This window comes from Diceros bicornis, chromosome 37, assembly GCF_020826845.1.
Source record: "Diceros bicornis minor isolate mBicDic1 chromosome 37, mDicBic1.mat.cur, whole genome shotgun sequence".
In the NCBI taxonomy this organism is placed as follows: Eukaryota; Metazoa; Chordata; class Mammalia; order Perissodactyla; family Rhinocerotidae; genus Diceros; species Diceros bicornis.
Window position 1 is genome coordinate 30,281,714 of NC_080776.1, and position 22,325 is coordinate 30,304,038.

General features: G+C 45.7%; 1 long non-coding RNA gene across 3 annotated transcripts in view; it reads left to right on the forward strand.

Annotated features, from left to right (window-relative positions):
* The first annotated feature begins 796 nt into the window (after positions 1 to 796).
* The window catches only part of LOC131399217 (uncharacterized), a 258,978-nt gene continuing 237,449 nt past the window's right edge, over positions 797 to 22,325 (forward strand). Inside the window, exons 1-4 of one of the 3 annotated variants that reach the window (XR_009217080.1) lie at positions 3,493 to 3,735; positions 4,333 to 4,403; positions 4,724 to 4,846; positions 11,539 to 11,660. This is a non-coding gene — a long non-coding RNA (uncharacterized LOC131399217). Of the gene's footprint in view, positions 864 to 3,492; positions 3,736 to 4,332; positions 4,404 to 4,483; positions 4,515 to 4,723; positions 4,847 to 11,538; positions 11,661 to 22,325 lie in introns of those variants that run through there. The other 2 variants (XR_009217078.1, XR_009217079.1) reach the window with 2 other exon arrangements.

Genomic DNA, 22,325 nt, shown 5'->3' on the forward strand with positions numbered 1-22,325 from the left:
GGTGTCCTCGGGGGACAGAGAAGAAAAGCCAGGGACTGTCACAAGGCTCAGGCCACATCCTGAGCTTTCTGAGCTCCAGCTCTAAACTGTGACTCCTGTGTGGGACTTTGGGGGCTATAGACACAGACCTGGGATGTGGCAGGGCACGGTGACACTCCCCCTGTTCTCCAGGACCTCTTCCGGAAGGTGATGCCCTCTCCGTGCCTGGGATCCACCTGGGGCAAGAGGAGCAAGCCCGAAATGAACACCAGACACCCACCGTCCAGGCCACCATCGACCACGTCAGAAGGGTGGCCAGCTTCGTCATCACCCCCTGCCTCGGGGACCCAAGCATGACAGCCCAGGACAGGGCGAGGGTGGTGGAGTGCTGGATCCAGGTGGCCCAGGTGTGCTGTGGGAGGCCCAGTGGAGCCCCTCTCTGAAGTCTTGGGAACTGCCTCTCCACCTTTATCAGCTCCCAGGATTGCAGTGTGTGGTCTAAGCCCCTGTACAGTCCCTAGACCCTTCCTGCCAGGGGCCCGCTGACTTTAACTCCAGGTCCCAGTGAGAGGATGCTCACTTCCTACCTGGCTCCTTCCCTGGGTTGAGCTAAAATCCTGCTCCCTGTGAGTGTTACTCTTTGGGTCCTAAATGTGCCCTTCTGGGACTCCCTGAGCATCTGTCTCATCCAGGAGGGGAGATTTAAATAGAAGGGAACTGAAGCTAGAGCAAGCGGGGCTACAGTGCCCCACCTCACAGCTCATTCTCTTCCCTTCCCCAGGAGTGCGAGATCCTGAAAAACTTCTCCTCGCCCCGCACTGTCATCTCTGCTCTGCAGAAAACCTCCACAAGCCACCTGAAGAACACACGGGGGAAGTTTCCCGGTGGGTAGGCCTCTCTCCATAGGAGGACCAGGGTGGATGGGGGATCTCCTGTGTGTCTGCCATTGGCCCCTCAGTCAGCTGGGAACTCCTGGGAGGCAGCAAATGCTGGGGACAGGGCCTGGGCCTCGGCAGGGGGTCTCTAAGCCTCCCGGGTCCTTAGTCACCAGTTCTGCTTCAGGACTTGGCTTCCCTGAGTGTCGGGTACTCAGTTGAGCCACATTGGAGATTTTCAAGTGTTTATAGCAACAGAACTCTATGCCCAGTTGAAACTCAAAGCAGTCAAAACAGAGCTGCTCTGTAGAGCTGGGGAGTGGAGACCCCAGTGACCAACAGGAGAGCCCCCTCCCAGTGCCATGAGACCTTAGCGCTCAGAGGAGCCCAGTGAGAGGACTCCTCCAGGCAGTTTGAATCTCTCGGGTTTGCAGAGAAAAGGGATTTGCATTCAGACCCCTCACATTATTCCTAAATTTATCCCTCATTCTTTCCCCTCCCCTGAGAGAGAACCCTGATAATCTTAAGGAACTCAATAGTCAAGACAAGTCCTTGAGCAGAGACCTGATGATCCAGGTAGAGTGGAGGCTGGGGGTCTGGAAAGAGAGGAGGGGTGCGGGGGAGGGATGCTGGGCAGGCTGTGGTTTTGATAGTTTCTCCCTTGAACTTTCTCTGAAACATTCCCGTCTATCTCATCCAGATTAACAAGCAGAGGGATCTGTTCTGCCCATGGGCAGGTGGGGTGCCGTTTGTGGGCGGGAGGCCCTGGTCATGGGACACAATGGTGTTGGCTGGGCTGTTCCAGGAGGAGTTGCCGAGCTGGCGCCATCAACAGGTCTCTGGCTTCCATGTATGTCCATCCTGCTGGATGTAGCTTCTTCCAGGCTGTTGGGTGGTTGGTGTGGGTTTAGCCCTCAGCCTAAAACTATCCTCAGGAAGCCAGGACCCTGCTGCTCCTTCTATCTTCACCACATCTCCAAGGGGCTGCAGCCTGCTTGCCCCAGGGATGTGCGTGGCAGAGGATTCCCATGGCCCAGGTGCACAAACAGGCTGCTCATCCTTAGGTGGCAGATGTGTGTGCATTCTGGGACTCCCCTCTGGACCCCTAGAGCAGTCACTTGAGTGAACCACAGGAGTCTAACCTGAGTGCCTGGTTGGCAATGACATATGCCCCCGGTGGCTTATGAGAAGCATCTAGGCAACTGATGGATTCTTAGTGAACCCTGCTGAAAGGAAGTTAGGAGCCTCATGTAAACAGGGAATCAAAATGTCCTGTCATCCCCTTCCCTGTTGATCAGAGGTGGCACCTTGGGGGTCCAGTTCCTGAGTGGATAAAGAAAGAGTTCAGGGGCCTGCCCCGTGGCGCAAGCGGTTAAGTGCGCGCACTCCGCTGCAGCGGCTGAGGGTTCACCGGTTCGGGTCCCAGGCACGCACCGACGCACCGCTTGTCGACCTATGATGTGGCAGCATCCCATATAAAGTGGAGGAAGATGGGCATGGATGTTAGCCCTGGGCCAGTCTTCCTCAGCAAAAAAAGAGGAGGATTGGCAGATGTTAGCACAAGGCTGATCTCCTCACAAAAAAAAAAAAAAGGATTCAGTGCAGGGGAATGTCCTGAGGCGTTCCTTGGGGAGGAGAAGGCTTTGGCTTGGCCTCTGGCCCAGCCTGGGGCCCAGACACTCCACGGGACTGGGGCAGGCAGGAGCCACTCAACCAGACTCCCAAGACACCCCGTCCTCTCCATCCATGACTCAGCCCAGGACCAAGCTTTGAGAGCTCAGGGGACAGGACTGTTTTCAGTGGTGGGGCTGGGGTTAGGTGAGGATGTTGGAACAGGGCCTCTGGCTGAGAGGGGCAAGTGGCCTCTCCTCTGTGGGCCCCTGAGCACCTCTGCCCATGTTTGGGCCTTTGTCTCCTCATCAGGGAAATGGAGGGACGGTGATTGTGTTGTGCAGGTCTCACAGGGTGGTGTTGAGGTAAGAGGGAGGAAAGGAATGTGGGAGCTTTCTGCCTGCTCCACCTGGAGGGGTGAGGGCCAGAACAAGGATGACAGTCTTGTGACAGTGAGTCCTCATAAGAACCTGTGTGGTAGCTGGAGTTCTCACACTTTCCAGATGAGGAAACAGGCTCAAGGAGGCCAGGCCACGAGCCCAAGCTCACACCCAGAGTGAGAGTTGGAGCTGGGCTTGTTCTGGAATCACAAGACCTTGGAGGATGGAATGACATTGATACCAGTTGACTCAAGTCAGATGTCCAGTGTCGGAGGCCAGTGGTGCTGGAGAGAAATGGGGTGAGGGGAGTATTGCCTCGCTGACACTGTCCTCGACCCTGACAGGAGGGGCCCTTCACGGTTGCCCCCCCAGAGAGCAACCCCCAGAGAGTGCAGGAGAAGCAGGAGCAGCAGCAGGTGAGTGTGCCTGTGGGGGAGGGGCTCTGCGCTCCCAGCTGGAGGCCTCAAATCAAGAGAGGAGGGCCCTTCCTCTTGGTGCCACAGTGCCCAAATCCCCCAGTAGAAGTGACCAAGAGGAGGGCCTGGAAGAGCTGGTGCAGGATGGGTTGTTTTGGGGAGGGCCAGGGAAGGCACACCATGTGATTTGCCAGGAGCCGGCCCTGGGAGGAGGAGTGTGGTGTTCTTGGGGTGTGAAGGGAGGAAGAATTGAGGGGAGGCTGCTGAGGATCCTAGGCTGCTCCTCGTGGGAACCCTGTGGTGGGCCAGGTGGCTGAGGGTGGGGACTTTTCAGGAGAGGGTCTACATGGGCTCTACTTGAGAGCAAGGGCTCATCCCACCCGCACCCCGATGTCACAGGGTGTCTTCCCCTATCTTGGCAATCTGCTCAGTGACCTGCTGATGCTGCAACTGGCGATGGTTGACTATCTCGAGGTGGGTGAACCTGAGGACTAGGCAGGAAGGACCAGGATTCTGAGCCTTGGGATGCGGGAGCCCCCAAACTGAGCTCTGAGTTCTCAGCACTTGGCACATCTCCTGTCATGAGAGCCTCGCAGCTGCCCCTGGGAGATGGGGCATCAGGCTCTTCTTAGGGATGAGTGAAAAGAGGCTTTGCCAGAGACACCCATTGCAGTTCCTCAGGCTGGGGAAGCTCAGAGCTGCCTGATGGCACAGCTGCGTGAGGTTTTATCTGAGCTGGACTCAGCCTCCAACTCCTATGCTGTCCATGAAGGGAGAGAGAAGTCGGGTCCCCCCAAGTCAGGCAGCACATATGTGGCTGAGCAGTCCCCTCTGCCTGAGGCCTCAGCTTCCAAGTCTGTCATCAGAGAGTTGTGCTGCCAGGTCCCTCAGTCTCACCCCCATGTCCTCCTACTCTGGAGCCCAGAGCCCGGCCTAGGTCCAAGTCCTCTTTTCTCTGCGTGCCCGGCCCCCTCTGGGGACCTGGCATTAGTGCAACATGAGAAGGGGTGGGCATAGGGGCTAGTCAGGCTGGGGGCTCTGTCTGATGGACTTTGGCTGTCTACCTTCCAGGGGAATGAGATCAACCTTGAGAAGAGGACTGAGGAGCAGCTGTGGCACTCCCTGCAGGGGAGGGGAAAGAGGTGGAAATCAGAGACCTTCTGGGCAGAACAGTCCCTGGCTTCACCCCCTGTATCTTACATTGAGTGGAAGAGTTTGATAACAGAGAAGTGGGAGACCCATCCAATTGGCGGGTGGGTTGAGGGGAGGATGGCATCAAGGATATCTTCCTGGAGGAGGGGCTGATTATTCCCATTCTGATAACTGGTAGAGCCTGGATGGAACTGGAGGGAAGGATGGTTTCCAGGACTGGTCCCCTGCCCCACCCCTCACCTCCAACAAGGCCCCTGCAGCATCCCCCACCCAGGCCCTGTCTGCATCCTCTCCTTTCCTCTGGTCCCAGGAATACCGAGTCATGAGGAAGATCCTGCTGCTCCAGGAGGCTGCCAAGAATTACAACCTAGAACCCGAGGGAGCGATTTGCGGCCTGGCTCCAGGACATGCAGTTGCTCAACGAGAATGAGAGGTGAGGCCGAGCAGGAGTTGGGTGAGGGCAGGGGTGGACTCTCCCTGTTGGTCAGTCCAGAGAGCCTGTCTCCATGGTCCCCCACTCATCCCCCGGCCTTATTACATGGTGACCTCTGGGACACCCAGACTCCAGCTGCTGAGCAGGCAGTAGGGGGATACCTGAGGTGTGGTTCCTGGTAGGCTCACAGGTGCCTCTCTGTCCTGTAGCTACAAACTGTCCTGCCAGCCAGAGCCCTAGAAAATACGCAAGGCCAAGAAGAACCGGCCATCATCAAGGTCTGGGGTGAGTGAGTGTCTGGGCCGGGGTGACTGACTCCTGGGGGTTCAGTAAGTCTTCGGGCTAAGCGTGGCCTTGGGGAGTCGGATAGCTGCCACTGGGATCCCAGCTCCACTATTGACCAGTCCTGTGACTGGGGTGACTCTCTTCAGCTTCCTGAGACTCCGTTTCCCTCTCTGTGAAATAGGTGATACTAAATGACGGCTCACGTGGCAGGGACGAATGGGGTACTGGTGGCTGACAGCACTGAGCACAGGGTCTGAAGCACCCAGTGCAGTGGGGACAGGGTGGGGAGCCATGATTCAGAGGGAGGCCGCAGAAGATAACCCGACTCTTCTACTCAGCCCCCAGGCCCCAACCCCGAACCCCGTATCAGTGGCCGATCACAGCCCCATCCTCAGCAGCGGGGACACAGTTGGGATGCTTGTGATGCACCAGGCCAGCTCCTCCCACTTGATGGGAAGGGGAGCATTGTAAGCTGATTCCTGGGGTCCCCTGAAGCCCAAGAGAGAAGGGACGACCCCATCCCAGCTCCCTGACATCTCTACCTCAGCACCTACTCACCCATTGGGGAGGGTCAGTGGTTATTTGTTGTAAATAATAAATGACATATTTGAATATTATATTAAAGTCCTGTTTCCTTCACAGCTTGGGAGTTGTGGTGTGGTTCTCTCGCTTTCTGTAGGCATGTGAGTGAGACACAGAATCTCACATTTCTCCTTGAATCAGGAACTCTTCTGAGTCATCAACTTATTGTCTGTTGGAGAAGGGAGAAAGGCCAGCCCCTTTTTTGGCTAGTGACGTCACTCCCAATTCCCCCTAACTCCTAGGACAAGTTCATTTCAGTATCATTCAGCTGCTCCAGGGGCGGACACGGCCCCCCTCCCATTCTCTTGGGATTTAAAGGTTGATGGTACTTTCACAGGCAAAGCAACAACCACTGAAATGTGGGTGTCTTTAAAACAGCACTACCCAGGACCAGGTCGTGCCATAGGCAGGGGGTGCCTTTCTACATTCTGGAGGAAGAGAGAATGTTTTCTGCTTCTCTTGTTGAGGTTTCTTTTGACCAAATTTTAGGAACTTGTAGTTTTCTAGTTCAATCTCTGGAATTGCATCAGCTCTAAGTGGGGAAAACAATGTAAAAAGATCAAAACATGCACATGGAGAGGACAAGGCCTGAAAAGGTGATTTGCAAATGGACTAAAGGCAGACAGGACTTTCCCTCCTGAGACCCCTCTAGTGCCTCCATGTTCACTACTGACCTAGAATTGAATCTTGCTGGGATCCTTGTCCAGGACTGTTAATTCTGTTTCCCGCTTGTTTTGTATCCAATGGGAAAGATTTGTGATGCAGCTTTAAGGCTACCACTGGGCCTCATTCCATAAAAACGACCGCTCTCTGTGAACCAGGATTTCCAGCACACCTGCCTTCCTTATGCCATTCACTTTAGGGCAGAAATTCCCTAGAAGGCTCCTCCCTGGCTTGGGCTGATGGATCCCGGGTGAGCTCTACTTTACCAGGATAAGGGACCATAATCCTGACCAGTGAGTGACCCCACACTGTCCCTTGCTGTCCAAGGTGACTTCTGAGGCCATGTCATTCTGAGGTCCATGGTCTTGGACAGTCCTCCAGTTTACACACTCAGTGTTGATGTTGCCAACTTGTCCAAATGGGGCAATTGGGCCCGAGCCATTAAAGTGTGTCCCCCCTGGGTGGTTGTGTTTTTTTCCCCAGTCTTGTGCTGTGGTTACATTACAACCACCTGATGGGGTGTGAACCCTGTTTGGAGCTTTGAAAGATGAGGCATGACAGGGGTGTGGGGTGGTCCAGCAGGAAATGCCACGGAACTGATGATCCATGGTGGTGTATGAACACAGCCTTACCAATTAAAATACTGAAATGCTTCCCATCTGGTGGTGAATAGACACTGCTCTGAGCTCACACCGAGAACCCACCCCACGACAAGAGCTTTCAAAGGGTTACCAAGTGGCATTTTGAACCTCATCCCTTGGAAACACCCTGTAAGACAAGGGCCAGATGAATCACTTGGCACTTGTGAGTTATCGCCTCCTGTCTGATGGCTGCAAGTGTCACCCAGACACACAGGCTGGACTCTGCCAGGGAAGCCTTCTTAGGACAGCTAGAAGCTGAGGATGATTCCTGGTTCCCAACATCCCAGGCCCTTCCTGACATGGCACAGCCACCCAGGAAAGTGGTTTGGTAATGAAAAGACTGGGAAGGCAATACTTCGCCTCCAAAGAGAAAGAGAAGTGCCAACAGCGAAAGCTGGATCCCTCAAATAGTCAATTAAATCTCAACAAGCAGTGAGTTCTTGTCAGATTACTGATGCCGAAATGGTCTCTTTTGATAATAGCATGATCCCCCAGCTGCCATGTCCATCTTCATGAATCAAATTTCCAACACATATGGATCTAAAAAACTGAGGGAAATCTGGTATTTCCTTAGATGCAACTCTGAAGTAGCATGCAAGAAGGAACACAAAAATGGAGACCAAAAGTAAATATCTAATTTGAGAACATAGACATTGAAGTGCTTTTGAAATAATATTTTGGAATCTATTGGAATATTACACAAAAAGAATAATCCACTTTAAGTAGGTTTTACTGTGACTGTATGGAGCAAAACTGAATCATCCCGTGACGTTGATAACTCGCTGATGACTTGAAAGTACAAATAAATAACATACATAGTAAAGAAAAATGAGAGAACAGCATGAAAAAGGAAGATCTTTCTCTCCTCACCTGAAACTCAACCTCTCACCTCAGAAAGAAACCACTGTCTATATTTTCTGTCACGCAGCAGAGTTTAATAAAAGAAACATATTGGTATATTTCAAAGTTTCAAGAGCTCAAAGCAAGGAAACATTATGGACGCTGCCAAGAGACCTCACTGAGGTGCCTGCTCCATTTCGTCTGCTGTCAAGATGGCCTTCTTGGCCCCTCACTTTCTCTGCCTCACTAGCAAGTCTGTCCGCCTTCAGTGCTACCACCAGTCTCTCTCCTGTGCTCTTCACTGCCCTTTCCTCCTTCCTGATACCTTCCTCAGTCGCCGGAAATTGTTGGCAGTGGAGCTGTGGAATGCGCAGATCAGCTCCTGGAATCATCTCTGCCAAATCTGAAGACCGGCAGGAGTGGGCATGGGACCTGGAGTGCAGACCACCTGCGAGCACACCTGGCAGGGATTCACCTGTGTGACTAGGTGCAAGTTTTTGCAACGCTTTTGTAAGATTGAAAGGAGTTACTAGATGTCCTGGTGTTCAGCATCACTAATCATCAGGGAATGCAAATCAAAACCACAATGAGCTGTCACTTCACACCTGTTAAGATGCCCATTATCAAAAAAACTAAAGATGGCAAATGTTGGTGAGGATGTGGAGAAAAGGAACCCTTGTGGGAATGTAAACTAGTACAACCATTATGGAAAACAGTATGGAGCTTACTCCAAAAATGAAAACTAGCATATGATCCAGCAATCCCACTTCTGGTATATGCCCACAGGATTGAACTCAGGGTCTCAAAGAAATACCTGCACTCTAATGTTCATTGTAGCTAATTCACGATAGACAAGATATGGAAGTAACCTAAATGTCACTGATGGATGAATGGATAAAGAAATGGAATATTAGTCAACCTTGAGAAAAGAAGGAGATCCTGCCATTTTTGACAACATGGATGGACTTAGAAGACATTATGCTAAGCGAAATAAGGCAGACAGAGAAAGGCAAATACTCACTTATATGTGGAATCTTAAATAGTCAAACTCATACAAGCAGAGGTTAGAATAGTGGTTGCCAGGGGTTGAGGGGATGGAGAAATGGGGAGCTGATGATCAAAGGATACAGAGTTTCAGTAATCAAGATAAATAAGTTCTGGAGATCTAGGATATGGCATAGTGCTTACAGCTAACAAGACTGTATTGCATACATCACATTTGCTAATAGTGTAGATATTAAGAGTTCTTACCACAGAATAATAGTAATAAAGGAGATGAGAGAAAACTTTGGGAGGTGATGGATATGTTTGTGGCCTTGATGGTGGTGACAGTCTCAAGGGTGTATACTTATGTCCAAATTCATCAAGTTGTATATGGAAAAGTATGACACCATCGTTGATTCTTCTGCACCTTGAAATACGCCGTGTCCTCATCACAAGAGAAAAAAAATTGTAACTATGTATGGGGACGGATGTTAACTGGACTTATTGTGGTGATCATTTCAACATTTATACAAACACTGAATCATTATGTTGTACCGCTGAAACTAATTTAATGTTGTATGTTAACTTTACCTCAATAAAAAAAAAACACACACACAACAGAAAAAAACCATTTTAATATTGTAAATGAGTTCAGTGAATCCCTGAAACTGCCCCATTCTCATATGAGAGTTACAGGAAGCAGAGAGGATGAAGTAAGATGGAAGAAAGTTGTACAAAACAGTGTTCAAATTAAAATCATTTAAGTTGATATCAACTCCTTGTGGCAAAGTTCTGTGAGCACCAATCTTCTTTCACATTTTTCCTGGAAAAGCATACCTTCAGATCCAACCCATAATAGTTTCCTCATTTGCTCTAATAAGAAAATTTTAACTTAATAAATAAAACCAAAAGCATCCCTTATGTATGAATAAAGTTAGTGAACTTTACAGAGAAAAGAGCATATTTGCACAATCTCAATAAAGGTAACAGAAGAACGGAATGATGATGAAGTCTCATTCAAGCTTATCTTTGAAAGCCAGTAAAACCAGGTTATCTTTTCAAGAAAGTGTGTAGAGCTGTCAACCTTGGAAGATAGAAATAGTGACCTCCTCTGCAGCAAAAGTCATGCTTGCTTACTGCCCATTATAATAAAAATAACACCCCTCCCCAGGCCAAAGGGCAGCAGACTTCCTGCCTGTTATCAAAGATATGAGTTCCTTAAGCTCTGAGTTCTTGCAACCCTCTGTATGTCTCCTGGCCCACTGTGTATCACCCTTTGGGAAGTGAGATTTAGTGAACCAGTGCAAATGTTGATACTCGGGCCAGTGCCATTGCTCTGTCATTAAGTCCTTTGTCTCTGACCCATGGGTCTCGTGTCTTTTGCCAGCATCTGTAAGACCATGGTAGGCTAACTTATTGGTTTGCAGGTAAGGTAAAATGTCAGACCATTCACAGTTCCTGACAAGCCCTTAAAGTAACTAGTTGTCTTAGGAACAGAGAGCTATCCAGAACAATATGCATGGATGGTCTTCATAGAAGACTTCATGCAACCAAAACTTTAATAAGTGTCTCTGACCTCTTTTATTTCTACCTCAATTAGAAGGAGAGGTACCAAGCTTTATAGACCTAGGGTTTATGCAAGCCACGTGAAGACCCAGTGACCAGAAACTTCCCATGGGGAGCATTACAGATGGGCATATTTCCAAAATGGACCCATATGCCTCCCGATCATCCAAAAGACAGTACATTATCTTAATTTATGATGATTTGATTCATTAAAATCTTGTGATGGGCCAAAGATACACTTCTAAGAGGAATGAGGCACATGGCAGTTGTAAGCAGACTAACACATTTGGTGAATATCAAACTCTGAACTAACTTTAGTGTTCTAATCAATCAAAAGGTACAACAAATTTAATTAGGTAGATTAAATGATATTTAATGGTATGCCTGATTATTACTCTACAATAATGAACAAGCAGCTCATGTAAATAACTATAATTGGCCTTTAAAATATGAGAGTCAGGACTGTTTGAGATAAGCTGGAGAGAAGGAAGGGGAGAAATAGATAAAAGCTAGCTGCTCTGACGCCACTCTCAGGACCCCTGGATCTACATGTAACCCAGGAGATCGAGGCAGATGGCTGTGTGCCTAGATCCTCCTGCACTGTGGTTCTCAGGGATGTCACAGGGCTGAAGCAGCTTCCTGAATCGTGTTTACACGTCCATGTGTACAATACCCTTGACCAAGGGGATGAACCACCATTCAATCATCCCTTACACCCCTCTAATTAACAATTAGATTTCAGAATCATTGTACCATTAAATGATAATTTATTCCTCAAACCTGTAGGATGCCGAGCTAAAAGAAAATCAAATTTCAATGGCTTCTTTTCTTTGAAGGACCAAGATGTTCTTTCACACTTAGAATCCGGATTAGAGGATAAATCCATCAAGTCAATGGAAACAACTTAAGAAATGGACAGAGGGATATTTCATTCATATATACACAGTTTGCACTGTGGCAAAAATAGAGTTATATTTTAAAAAATTAGAATTTTTTGAAATTTTATAGATATTACTGACTTTGTTCTGCTTATACTCCCTTTGGTTTACCAAATCAAACTCACTCTTTAATGGGCATTTCTAGCATTGAGTGCTAATAACAGCAGCTTTTTTAAATTCTTATTTTTCCCAGGTCAAAGACCAAGGGAAGAGGTCATCAAGAGGTCAAGTCTAATCTACCTATGGATGTGGCAGCCTTAACTATGGATGTTTAAACCAGACATTGCCAGCAGAACCACATCTCTTCACCCATAGGTGAGTTTTTACTAGTAATCACAGAGACTTGAGGATATCAAAGGAAATTCTTTATTAAGAACCAAAGTTATAGATCCCTATCTTGGGTTCTTTACTTTGAATTTTTGACCAAATCATATGCATTTATTGGACCATGTTCAAGTCTATGATCTTTAGAAGATGCAGCTTACAGCTGAAGAGAAACAGATACAACACCAATATCTTACCCTCTCTGAAGCCCAACTGAGAGCCCCTGGAGTCAGAAGTTTTCAAGACAAGGAAAAGTCATTCTTCTTCTGAACAGAGAGAGTAGAGGTTATTCAAACATTCAACTATAAATTGTTAACATGACTTGTTAGAATGTGATGGAGCAAGCCTCATACCTTCTAAGTTTCATGATTTTTCTCCAGAATACTGAGAGGGATGACCTTAAAGTCCAGTTTCCCCATAAATGTCTCTATTCAGTGATAAAATTAAATTCCCTATAAAATAATTCCCATAGGGCTGGCCCCGTCGCTTAGTGGTTAAGTGCTTTGCTACTGGTGGCCCAGGTTCAGATCCGGCATGCACTAACACGCTGCTTCTCCGGCCATGCTGAGGCCACATCCCACATACAGCAACTAGAAGGATGTGCAACTATGATGTACAACTATTTACTGGGGCTTTGGGGGAAAAAAAGGAAAAGGATTGGCAACAGATGTTAACTCAGAGCCGGTCTGCCTAGGCAAAAAGAGGAGGATTGGCATGGATATTACCTCAGGGCTGATCTTCCTCACACACACACAAAAATAATAATAATAACAATAATAATACCCATAAAATTGTTAAAAATATATCATAGTCTCTGACCAAGAGGAAACAAGGAAAATTGAGCAGTTGAATAGCAGTGTAATAAACTCCATACAAGGATCTTACTGCAGCATTATGTATAATAGTGAAACTGGACATAATCCCATCTCTATCAAAGAAGAAATAAACAGATCATGGTATTCCTGTTCTTTGGAGTACCTCTAAAACTTCTAAAAAGCTAAGTTAGGGTGGCGAGCACTGATAAGGAGAGACATCTATGATATATAGTTTGGGAAACAGCAAATTGCAAAATGATGTAGTTATGTCATTTATGTTAAAAAAAACTTTATGTGTATTTATATATTCATAGGAAATGTCCAGAACAATAAGCTGCAACCTCTTAACTATAGTTCCTTCTGAGTAGGGGAGTGAGTTTGCAGGGAAAGGGATGGATGGGGTAGGTTTCGCTTTACTCTAAATAGATCTGGGTTACTTGACTTTTTTTATAGTATGTAATTCTTTCATAATTAGAAAAATGAGTGATGTGACCGTTTGGTGCAGGGCAATACTATTATGTTCACCTGTCTCTGTACTGTATGTTACTGCACAGCACGGACTGTAGGAGAAAGCCCAGAGGAGCAATGAAGACAAAGAAGACATAACACCTGCAAAAAGTCAGTGGAGTATTTCTCCATAACATACCTTCCAGGTGAGTGACGGTCAGTATCTTCCACTGCTCCAGCTCTCACAATAAACCTAGAACCTGCCCTGGGTAAGCTGGAGGACCATGCCTGACTAGTCCACTCCCTGCATGGGGCCGGTTTGTGCAGGGTGACTGTCATCAAGCAGACAATGGACTCAGGTTGGGGTGTGTGCCTTTGGAGAGGATGGCAGAGAGGCACAAATTGGAACGCCAGCTAAGTGCACACACCTGAGAGGCGGAGTTCCAAGTTGAGACTCAAAATGTACCAAGAAACTGTGTGAAGTGAAGGAAGCTACTCGACCTCTCTGAGCCTCAGTGTTCCCCCCTGTAAAATGGGGATCACAGAGCTCTACCTCACAGAGCTGTTGGGGAAGATACATAAAAGTGCCTGGGACAGTCAGTGTCACATTATTAACAAAGTCGTCTCCGACTTCAGAAAATCAATGAAAAGAATAATGTTGATGAGACCAAAGATGAGATGCCCAGCTTCGTAAGCAGCCCCAGCAGCATGAGAATGAGAGGAGCTCCGAGTAAGCAGGGTTCTTCACAGCTCCACTGGAGAGGATGAACGTGGGCTACACCAGGATAAAGGGCTGTTGTACAGTGACATGTGTAGTGAGAGTGGGTCCCTAAAGATACTGTGAAATAAAGTTGCACACAGTGGCTCCTAGGAAACAACTACAAAGCAATGAATGCAGCAGATAGGAGTGGGAATGGGGCAAGCAGAGGAAGGTCAGAGCTACAAAATCTGACGGAAGACACTGAACCACGACGAGTGCCCAGCTCTGTCAACAGCTGCTGTGGTTGTGCCAGGAGATCAAACGTTTGAGACAGCCATTGTGAGGACTGCTGGGAGTACAGTTGTCACTGCGGCCACACCTCAACAGCAGTGCATCGGAGCACACACACCCCGAGACTTTCCTCTCTATTAATCCTTGTTTTAAGATGATGAATATCCTCATATTACAATGTTTCCTTCCAACACTTGTGGACGAGTGTCATCAGAACCCCCTGAAGAGGGCACAGGTCAGAGTAGGATGGAACACTGGGGGCTGGGGGAGCGGCGCTGCACCTGACTACACGGACTATCACCCGGGCCTATTGAACACTAGAGAAGAACCCGAGGATGTGGTCTAATGAGACTTCCCTCTCTTGCCACATTCAGAGACACTACACACTTTCTCATCCTTTCTTTACAAAAATGTTAAAGAATTCATGTGTCATTAATTCATACAGAGGCAAATTCTTGACAAAGTGACAGGGTCCAGTTTCCATGACCAGGTTTTTCAGTTGCTTTGATAATATCCCACATTCAGAAATCGGAAATGTAACCTATTGGGATGTGTAATATAAACAGGGACTTTTTTTCCTGTAGATCAACGCCCAGATTTTTAGGGACGACATAAATCATGAAAGCTGCTAACCATTCCTCCACAGGTTTCAATAAGACTTTTAAGTTAATTTACCAATCTCAGGAAAAGAGAATTTGGCAATTCAAAATTTTTGTTTCTGCATTCAAACGTACAGTACAGCCAAGAGAATGAGCAGAAAAAAATTAACAGGAAGGTCTTGCTTGTATTTTATCTTTTGCAAATAAGCAGGATATTTTATGCTCCATTCCTTTCACCACTCTAATCAATTTTTAAAGAATATGGTACCTCTGACTATCCCTAGGCATGTTTATCTGGGAACCTTGTCAGAATTCAAAGCAGAGATGTTAAAGCTGACGGGTTTCAAATGCTGCCCAAGTGCTGTCTACCTTGAACGTCCCTCTCCCAAAGCTGGACGACTGGTCTCTTCCTGAGTGATCAGAGTCGCCACCCGTGTCCCTGAGAGACTGGCCACTCATGCCTGAGCTGAGATTAGGTGATCAATCTAAAGGGCAAAATGCTTAAGCTATTCTCATCTTAAGGTTGCTGTTTTGGAGGCCACTGCACTGGAATGCGTTGGTGAAAACGGCCTACTAGATACTTGCCTGGGAATTGGGTTGTTCTCCTCTGCTCTTAGCGGATCCTGGGGAAACCAGTGATTAACCTCACAGATGCCTCAACTTCCATATCTGCAAAAAAGGCAAGCAACAGCTAATGTTACCACCCTGCAAAGCTCTTAAGTTGTACTTGCAAGAGCGGCCACAAGGGGAAATTTCTCTCAAAAGCTGATGAAATGATGGCACTTTGGCTGGAGAAGGCAGAGGGCAGCAGGCAAAGTGGAAAGTTTCTAGGATGTCAAACCAGTTCCCATAAGCACTTTAGAGAAGCACCTTTCCCTGGACTAGGTAGGAGGCTGTGGAAAGACCCACAGGCACGCAGGTGGGAGGAGGAATCAAGCAATGGAGGGAGGCGGTGTGGAAGAGGCACGAGTCTGACTTCAATTTTGGACAAAACCAGTTGCACGCTGCAGGCCCTCGGCTGCCCATGCAGCCGCCACACCCTCCTAACTCCCTGGTCCCACTCCTCCCGTCGCATCCCTCCGGGACTCAGCCCACGTGCAGCGGGTGCAGGACCAGAGTCCTGAGTCAAGGGCGGTTTGGCCCTCGGCTAAGCGCACACAGCCCTGCTCCTCCCCCCGGGGTTAGGCACCGCCCCATGCTCACAGCCTCCTGGGATTTGTAGTCCTGCAGTCCTGCAAGCTCCCAGCTGGGAGCGGTTAAGAGACAAAAGCTCCCAGCATACACAGCTAGGGGCCCCAACTCCCACCTTGTCCCCCCGCCCCTGGTCCCCATACCTCTGCTTCACCCCACCCTCTACCCCGCCTCTTCTCTATACCTAGCCCACTCTCTATGCCCTGCCCACCCCCCAGAGTATGCGCAGTGTGGTTGGGCTGCATCCCTTGAGGCCCGCACTCAGGTAGGGGTGGGGCTCACCAGCCTGGCTATTGCTGAGGATGCTTGCAGCCCTCGTGGAAACTTCCTGGCCAGTATTTGAAATGTAAATTCAATATCTAAAATGGAAATACTGGGTGCCTGGGATTCAGGAATTTGCCTTTTCAAGGCCACCTGTCCTACCATCCCCTCCATCCCTCCAGGTTGCCATAATCCTCCCTCTGGCTCCCGTGGTCAAGGTCGCTGCAGAGATCCTTCCCTTGGACCTCGCCCACCTGAAGGGCCCATACCCATCATAAAAACTCAAAGCCATGACACTTGCCAAATTGAGCCAAAAATGGAAAGACCCAGGGGACCACGCAAGGGTGAGGGCATTAATAGATACTTGGAAGTATTAAAATCCATCTGATGATGCCATGAGTGAACATGTTCCACTTTAAAACAAAACACTGCTGTTATTCTGAGATATTGAGTTAGGATCTTTGTGCAAATATGCAGGATTTAAAGTGTTTATTGATGTATAACATGAGTACAGAAATATACGCAGAAGTCATCCATGTAAACCTCAAAGAATTATTACAAAGTGAACACACTTGTGTGACCAAGAACTAGCACAGCTTCACTCAGGCGCTGACAATCCCTTTCTCCCTCCTTCCTCCCAAAAGGTAACCGATATCTTACCAGCAAACACTGTATATCGAGTTTGTCTTCTTATACAAGTGTTTTATTACAGAACAATTTAAACAATATACAAAATAAACAAAATAGCATAGTCGGCCCGTCACTCAGCTTCAACAACTACTAATTGTCTGCCAATTTTGTTTCATCCACATTCCATCCCATTCCCACCTCACTTTATTAATCTTTTAGTTCTTTGTGTGTGCGGGGGGGGGGGTAAGATGTACGCACACAGAAAGACACAACTCTCAACTCTACAGTTTTGGCAAATAAACATGCCCATATAACCTTCACCCCTTTAAGACTAGAATAGTTCCATCACCCCCAGAAAACTCTTTCCTGTTCCTTCCCAGGCAATTTTTTCTTTCCCCCGAGGCAACTACTGTTCTGGTTTTTTCAGCATAGTTTCATCTTGGCTGAAATCATCCCACGTGTTTTGTTTTCTGTCCAGCTTGCCTCCCTCGGCACGAGGTTGATGAGACTCACCCAGCATGTGTGTGTCAGCGTTTGCTCCTTGGCACGGCTGAGGGCGTTCTGCTCTGTGGTTGCCCTACAGTGCGCTCGTCTTTCTCCTGGGGATGTGCAGGTCATCTCCTGTGAACATTCTTGTACAAACCCTTTTTTTTGCTGCTTAATTCCTTTATTAGCATTTAAGTGACACATCTTTGCATTTTATAGTGGTTGGTCCAGATTACAATATGCATCTTTAACATATCACAGCCTACCTAGACTTAATAGTGCACCAGTTTAATCAATGTAAAATATGGAAGTCTTGCTACAGAACAGTTCCATTTACCTATGTCTGTCCCTTATGCTATTGTTGTCATAAGTTTTACATCTACCCATGTTATAAATCCCACAATACAGTGTTATAATTTTTGCTTTAAATAGTCATAGGTCTTTTAAAGAAATTAAGAGAAAAAAGTTAAGTATTTGGAGGGAGATGCTTTGAGGCTCTGCAAATGTACTGTTTCTTCTTTAAGTTTCACCCACAGTTTTTGCATTCATCAATCAGTCTTGCTCACAGTAATTTCTTTTTATGTGTGTGAGGGAGATCAGCCCTGAGCTAACATCCATGCTAATCCTCCTCTTTTTGCTGAGGAAGACCGGCTCTGAGCTAACATCTATTGCCAATCCTCCTCCTTTATTTTTGCCCCAAAGCCCCAGTAGATAGTTGTATGTCATAGTTGCACATCCTTCTAGTTGCTGTATGTGGGACGAGGCTTCAGCATGGCCAGAGAAGCGGTGCGTCGGTGGGCGCCCGGGATCCGAACCCGGGCCACCAGTAGCGGAGCGTGCGCACTTAACCGCTAAGCCACCAGGCCTGCCCTTGCTCACAGTAATTATTACTGTGGTGTTTTAGTGGCGATTTTCTATTCCATGCTATCCAGCCACGTTTATTATTTGGAATTCTGTGAGAAAGATTCCGCCCCTACTTCTCCCTTCCTTCTTCCTCTCTTTCTCTCTTTCTCTCATTCTTTTTTTTTCTCTTTCTTTCTTCCTTTCTTATTTAATCTATTTTATATCAGTATAGACTCATGGATATTTACTTTGTTCTCTGGGTAATAATCCAATGCCACCATTATTTATTTTGTTGCTCACAATTTTCCAGCTTGAGCCATTGGGAAGTCTTTCAGATTGATTCCTTTTGACACATCTCATCATTTTCTGTGTTTTGTTAAAGCACTTTCCTACTTTCTGGCACTACAGGATGTTCCAGGTTCATCTTGTATTTTCCATCTCCAGTCCTAGAATTAGCCACTTCTCCAAGAAAACCTGCTTCTTTTAATTGGAGAATGATATAAACCCAGATCTGGGAACTAGGTGTGCTCATTGATACTAGAGTGTCACTGCTTCTAGATCCACTCAGCAGAGCTTGGAAATGTATGTATGAATAGAAACTCAGGTATACACATCTATCTATTGATCTATCAATCTATCTATCAATCTAACTATCTGGATAGATATATTAAAAGAGACATGGATTCATACTGATACTTCCAACTCCAATCCAGCACCACAGAGTTTATTCTAGCATTCTCTTTTTGTTTATATGTAACTTCTTTTACCAACAGTGAGAAACTTAACTCCAGTTATCTACAATATATTTACTAATGTGTCAACTAGTTTCAGAATTGCTAATCCATACCCTTATGAAAAACACATTTATCACCTAGTGTACAGTGTTTGTGTCCAGTACTTTAGTTTTACAGTATCCCATCAAAGCACTGTCTTCCAAAGTTACTTAGGTCAGGACCTTTCATCCCCACCCCTTCTGTGTGGTTATGTCACATGCTTGTAATACAGTTAGATTCATTTGTCACTGCACTCCATCTGAGTTCCCCAGCATCCTGATTGATTTTTAAAATTTGCAGAGTAAAATTCACTCTTTGCAGTGTACAGTTCTATGGGTTTTGACAACTTTATGGTCATGTATCCACCTCCACAGTACCATACAGAGCTGTTTTTTCACCCCTAAAATTCTCTCATACTGTCTCTTTGTAGTCAACCGCTTCCCCCACTCCATCCCTTGGCAACCACTGATCACTTTGCATCCCTGTAATTCTGCCTTTTCTAGAAAGTCATATAAATGGAATTATATACCATATAGCCTTTTGAATCTGGCTTCCTTCACTTAGAGAAATGCATCCAAGATTCATCCATCTTGTTGTGTGAATCAAGAGTTTATCCTTTTGATTGCCAAGTACTATTCTAATGTACCGATGCACCACAGTTTCTTTCTCCATTCACCTGATGAAGGACATTTAGTTTATTTCCAGCTTTTGGCAATTATGAATAAAATGGCTATAAAGATTCACACAAAGGTTTTTGTTTAAACATGAGTTTTCAATTTGCGTCAGTAAATCTCTAGGAGTGGGATATCTGAGTCATATAATAAGTGTATGTTTAACTTTATAAGAACCTGCTAAACTGTTTTCCGAATGCAACTATCATGTTGCATTCCCAGTTCTAGTTGCTCCTAGTCCTCACCAGCACTTGGTATTTGCAATTTTATTTTTTATTTTAGCCACTAATAGGTGTATGGTATCTTATTGTGGCTTCTGCTTCCTTTATGAAAGTGAGTTCTGCTAAATATAGAATCCTGTGTTGACTTTTGGGTTTTCTTTCTGCACTTGAAAGATGTCATTTTATTATTGATTTGTTTCTTTTGTTTTTGATAATGTATCATCCATCATTCACATTATTTCTCCCTGTATGTAATGTCTTCCCCTGTATATATCTATTTCCCTGACTGCTTTCAAGATTTCCCTTTTATCTTTGGATATTAGCAGCTTGACTATCACGTGCCTAGGTATGGTTTTAATTTGTATTTTATTTTGTGTGTTTCCTGACTTTCTTGGATCTAAAATTTAAGACTTTCCACCAAATTTTGGAAATTATGCTATTACTTATTGATTTGCCTTTCTGCCTCATTTAATTTTTCTGTCTCTCCCCTCTCTGCTGGGGACTCAATCATCTCACAGGTTGTAAGGCTCTCTTCATTTTTCTTCAAAATTTTTACATTCTTTTCTTCAGACTGGATAATTTCTATTGCCCTATCTTCATGTTTCTTCTACTGTTTCTGATCTAATGGTAAACTCTAAGGTATTTTTTTTATTTCATCTTCCTATTTGGTTCTCTTTTGTAATTTCCATTTCTCTGCTGAGTTTCCACATCTGTTCATTCATTATGAGAATATTTTTGTTTACCACCATGATCATCTTTATAATAGCTACTTTCTTATGCTTGTTTGCTAATTGAAACACCTTAGGGATAGCTTCTACTGCCTGCTTTTGCTCATATATGGATCACACTTTCCTATTTCTTCAAATCTCATGATTTTTTAAATTTTTTCCTGGAAACCATGAATGATAGTTAAAGAGACTCTGGATTCTATTGTATCCCTTTGAAGAGTGTTGTTGTTTTTCTAGCAGGGAGTTAACTTGGCTGGACTGAAACTCCAATCCTATCTCTTTTACAGTGAGCATAGCTGAAATCCTCATTCAGTTCTTTCATCTTCCAACTGTTTTTACACTAGGCCCTCTGGGGCCTACCCTGCATGTGTGTTGTTCAAAGATCTGCCAATTTGGTGTGTGTAGGGGGGAGACATTCATACTTATTTTGAGATTTTCCTCTTTGTGGGTCCCTCTCTTCCTGAATTTCTCCCCTAACTTTCCAGCTACTCTGCCAGACCCAAAAGACATCCTCTAACATTACAAGTAAGACTGTAGTTTCTCCCCTGTCCGGGCCATGTACAGATTTTGGAATGCTTTGAGGTAAAAGACTCAAGCTTACAAATATCTCCTGGTGCAATTCCCATCATTTAAGGGAAGACTCCCTCTCAGTTCTGCTTGCTTTGGAAGAGATTTATACATACACACATATACACATTTATTATATGTGTATTACATATAGATACATGATTCTCTATAAATATATAAAATATTTTATGCAGATTTTATCATTGTTATCTGTGAGAGTGTTAGTTCAACATGCTACTCCACCATTACTGGAAGCCAGACCTCGGTTTTGTTTCTTTTTTGGATTTTATATAAATGGAATTATAAAATATATAGCCTTTTGAATATAATTTCTTTTATGCCACATTATGGTTTTGATATTTATCCATGCTATTGTGTGTAGCTAGTGTTTGTTTATTTGTTGAAAATAATTAATTTTTTTAAATGGTCATAAAATATGCATAACATAAAATTCACCATTTTAACCATTTTTAAGTATACAGTTCAGTGACATTCAGTACATTCACATTATTGTGTAGTTATAACCTCCAACCATCCACAGATCTATTTTCACCTTGCACTGAAACTTTGTGCCCATTAAGCAACAACTCTCTGCTGTCTCTCCCTCTTACCCCTGGGAACCACCATTCTCCTTTCTATTCCTATGAATTTGACTACTCTAAGTATCTTATATGAGTGGAATCATACAGTATTTTTCCTTTTGTGGCTGGCTTTATTTCACTTAGCATAAAGTCCTTAAGGTTCATCCATGTCATAGCATGTGTCAGAAATCCTTCCTTTTTAAGAGTGAATGGTATTCCACTGTGTGTGTCCACCACATTTTTTTTTGTCAATTCATCCGTTGATGGACACCTGGCTTGCTTCCAGCTTCTGGCTATTTTGAATAACACTGTTAACAACACGGGTGTACGTATATGTCTTTATACCTCTGCATTGAGTTCTTTTGAGTGTATACCTATAAATAGTGTTCTGAGCTTCATTTTCTCCCATGTGGGAGGGTTCCTCAGACCTCCAACAAGCAATTCTTGGGATGTCAGCTGGTCGTCAGATAATTCAACTCAATTTGATGCAGTCAACCCAGAGATACATCAGATTCCACAGGTTGAGGGCTCAATCCTATAAGACTGCACACCCACCCAACCTCACCTCAACTTCAGATGCCAGTTAGAAGCCCAGGCTGTTACCTGTACTTCTGACTGACTGGCTATAAACCAGAGGTTCCCACAACCTCCTCCTTGGGTTTGATTAATTTTCTAGAGTGGCTCACAATACTCAGAGAAACATTTACTAGATCACTAGTTTATTATAAAAGGATATAACTCAAGAACAGCCTGATGGAAGTGGCTCATAGGGAAAGGTATGTAAGAAAGGGCACAGAGCTTTTATGCCATCTCCAGGTGCACCACTCTCCAGGAACTCCTTGTCATTGGCAA